This window comes from Notolepis coatsorum (assembly GCF_963971535.1).
Source record: "Notolepis coatsorum genome assembly, chromosome: 13".
Classification (NCBI taxonomy): domain Eukaryota; kingdom Metazoa; phylum Chordata; class Actinopteri; order Aulopiformes; family Paralepididae; genus Notolepis; species Notolepis coatsorum.
Window position 1 is genome coordinate 4152214 of NC_140177.1, and position 4028 is coordinate 4156241.

At 38.2% G+C, this 4028-nt stretch overlaps 1 long non-coding RNA gene across 1 annotated transcript; it reads left to right on the plus strand.

Moving 5' to 3' along the window:
• Window positions 1–1285: 1285 nt before the first annotated feature.
• On the plus strand, window positions 1286–3816 carry LOC311239114. The gene is made up of 3 exons (XR_014620417.1): window positions 1286–1409; window positions 2201–2344; window positions 3546–3816. It is a non-coding gene; the product is annotated as an uncharacterized lncRNA (long non-coding RNA).
• The last annotated feature ends 212 nt before the right edge of the window (window positions 3817–4028 follow it).

The window sequence follows — 4028 nt, forward strand, 5'->3', positions numbered from 1 at the left end:
AAACACTGGCCTGGCCTGTTTCTAAGTTATGTGGCCTGCCCATTTTTTTAATTATTTTTATTATATCATTTATTTTTCCATCAGCACAGGCCAGGCCACCGGGAAAACTCATACATAGTGTTGGTCTCTCTCTCGTACCTACAGTACATACATAGTGTTGGTCTCTCTCTCTTACCTACAGTACATACTAGGGCTGACCCCTATTAATCAATTAGTCGACTAATCGGTCGAAAGGGGCCGTAGTCGACTGGCCAACCTCTTAGTCGAATATAAGAAAGAAAAAAAAAAAAATTAATCATTCTTTCCAAAAGAAAATAGGCCTAGAAGCGTGGCTAACGCTAATGGCACGCATACCAGAGGCTAACTGCCTATGAAAACAGGCACAGAGGCACTGAAAGAGGATTTCACCCATCTAATGAACGCACTAGACTAGACAAATATCAAGATGTATCCATCAGTGGACCAATTGCATGCTTTTGCAGAGAACAAGAAGCCTTCAGTGGACTCCTTCAGACATTAAGCACCCCCCACAGCCCAAATGGAATGATACAAAATAAAAATAAATAAAAAAATAAAAAATATTATACTTTTTATTTTTATTTTTTAGTCGACTAACGGCAAATTTTGGCCAATCCTAGTCGACCATCCAAATCCTTAGTCGGGGACAGCCCTAGTACATACATAGTGTTGGTCTCTCTCGTATACCTACAGTACATACATAGTGTTGGTCTCTCTCTCGTACCTGCTACAGTACATACATAGTGTTGGTCTCTCTCTCGTACCTGCTACAGTACATACATAGTGTTGGTCTCTCTCTCGTACCTGCTACAGTACATACATAGTGTTGGTCTCTCTCTCGTACCTGCTACAGTACATACATAGTGTTGGTCTCTCTCTCCTACCTACAGTAGACATACATGCAGACTGAGAGAGAGTCGCTCACTCACCTGGTGAATGGAACCAGTTCCTAGCAGACATGCAGCAATGAAACGAAAGTAAAGGTATATGGAGTACAGTAAGTTACATCATAACCATCTGTAGTGTGGTGGTGGTGAAAGGGTTAACCTTCAATAGTGTGGTAGTGAAAGGGGTAACCTTTAACCTCCCTCCTTCTCTCACCTGTTATTTATGTATTAACTTATAATATGGTAATTGAAAAAGGAATAAAAAAGTTTGTGGGCCGTCTGGCACAGCTGGTGGAGTGGAAAACGTCTCCGCCCCTTTCTCTGCCCCGCACCCTTGTCTGCCCCGCCCCCTTCGCTGCTATATCATCTTATATGACCACGAAGGTCATACGCTAGTTGCTCTTACAGAAGTTGTTCTTCGATATACTACAACAAGTGTTGAGTTTTGACCTCTTTATATTAGCTTAACCTCACAGACTGAAAAAAGATGGATCCAGTGCACCTGTGAGTAGCATAATTATATGCCTCTTTTCAATATTACCAGTAGATTTAACTTTTTTTTTAATACATTCCGTAATATGAACTCAGCTGTGAGTTGGCCTAGTCCTGTTGATCTTAACCGTTTGAATTGTCCTCCTGAAAAACAAGTTAGCTATTTTATCAAATGTAATAATAAGAAATAAGATGGCAATTCTGATGCTAGAAGGCCACAACATTTACAACAGAAAAAATAACTGCAATAATATATGTTTAGATTACATTAGATTCAAATGTATGGTCATCATGCAGCACAAGTACAGTACAACGAAGAGAAGTTGGCATCCAACCAGAGTGCAAAAGTAAAGTGCAACAACATAGCTAAGTGATTAAACAGGAATATATATATATAAATGAGTACTACTGAGTAATGATAATCAGATGTACAGTATGTACAGTGATACAGGTATAAAACATTATGGTAGTAAGTCATACTGGCCAGTGGTATAACTAGTAAGAGTAGAAAAGGGATATGTACAGATATAGATATACAGGTATGTAAAAAAAATTATATGCAGGTATATTCAGACAGATATGGATAAATATATATACATGGTAATATATATATATATATATATATATATATATATATATATATATATATATATGGTATATACATGCTATCATAGGGAGTTGCATGGGTAGACTATAGTTGTAGCCTATAATGTGTTCATGTTTATTACAACCTGTTTATTGTGAGTGATCTGTAGTGCTGATAAAGTATAAAGTGAAAGTACTCCTATTCTATTCTATTCCAGCTCCATGTATTTTGCTGTTGGTGCTGTGAGTGTCGGTGCTGTTGCCGTGATACCATTCTTGTCGTTCCTACTGGTTGTTCTTGGTGTTGTTGGTGTTTTAATCTATATCCTCACAAGGACATTTGGTGCAGTCTCTCATTCAAGGTGAGTCTATATTTGACAAGTGGTGGAACGTAACTAAGTATTTAGTATTAAGTACTGGGCTACTTGTACTTTACGTTTTTCATTTTAGGGAACTTCATACTTTTACTCCACTACATTTCAAAGGAGATATTGTACTTTTTACTCTACACTACATTTATCTGAACCCATCAGTTACTAGTTACTTTGAAGGAAAAAGATTTAGAAAACATGGCAAAAATGTATGAAGATTATATACTTTCACATTTGAAGCCTGTCGACTTCAAGGGGACATAATCAGAGCAGCACAACTGGACCACATACCACTTTAAGACAACCTTTAATCAGAGCAGCATAACTGGACCACACACCACTTTAACATAACCTTTAATCAGAGCAGCGTAACTGGACCACACACCACTTTAACATCACCTTTAATCAGAGCAGCACAACTGGACCACACACCACTTTAACACAACCTTTAATCAGAGCAGCATAACTGGACCACATACCACTTTAACACAACCTTTAATCAGAGCAGCATCACTGGACCACACACCACTTTAACACAACCTTTAATCAGAGCAGCATCACTGGACCACACACCACTTTAACACAACCTTTAATCAGAGCAGCATCACTGGACCACACACCACTTTAACACAACCTATAGTGGTCAATGGATCGAGGTCTGAATGCTCCCAAGCTCTGGGATACACAAACGTCATGTAGAATTCATACTTTTACTTTAGATACTTAAGTATATTCAATACAAATACTTCTCTAGGACTTCTTCCCAGATGAATCTATCCATGTAAGGATTAAGAGTCTTACAGTATCTCTCTGGTGTTCAGCCTAAAGGAACACGGCAACATCAGTAGAAAGCTATCCGGCTGCAAGCTAGCCTAGCTTAGCAAAAATGTATGGAAGCGGATACGGACCAGCTAGCCTAGCTGTTGGCCAAAAACCCCTCTCCCAGAGTTTTAAGATAGCTTTCTACTGAACGCACAGAGAGGACAACATTGGTATCCATCTTCTTGTCTGACTCTGGAGAGGACAGTAAGTGCACTTCCCATAATGTTGGCGTGTTCCTTTAAAGGAGACACGTGTTCATATTCTCGAATCGAGACCGAGCTGTACAGTATAATAGAAATAAGAAATGCGAATGCTATTTTAGGTTGGATTTCCCCTTTAAGTGTTGGCGTCGTCTTTTCTGTTCCGACAGGAAAAACACATGAATGGAAGGAATGCTGCGGAGCGGGGCCGACGGGTGCTCTCATCGTGTCCTCCATAAAGAAAATCTTTTCCGATTCATCGTCTATGGAGCAGCTTCAGACTTTCTACTTGATGATATCATAAGTCTGAGTTTACATTTTTGGATTTAAGATAGAGATGCTAATTTTCACAAATATTTAGACCCGAGGAATAAGTCCGAATAACATGTGTGAATTATGAAATTGTTTCCCCTTTAAAATTCATAAACTGCATTTTGGTAAGATTGTGTTCATTTTCTCACCATTTTGAATTTAGTCCAAATCAGTCTTTTGGCTACTACTCCTAGTTATATTTGATATATTCTAGTACTCCTAGTTATATTTGATATATTCTAGTACTCCTAGTTATATTTGATATATTCTAGTACTCCTAGTTATATTTGATATATTCTACTACTCCTAGTTATATTTGATATATTCTACTACTCCTAGTT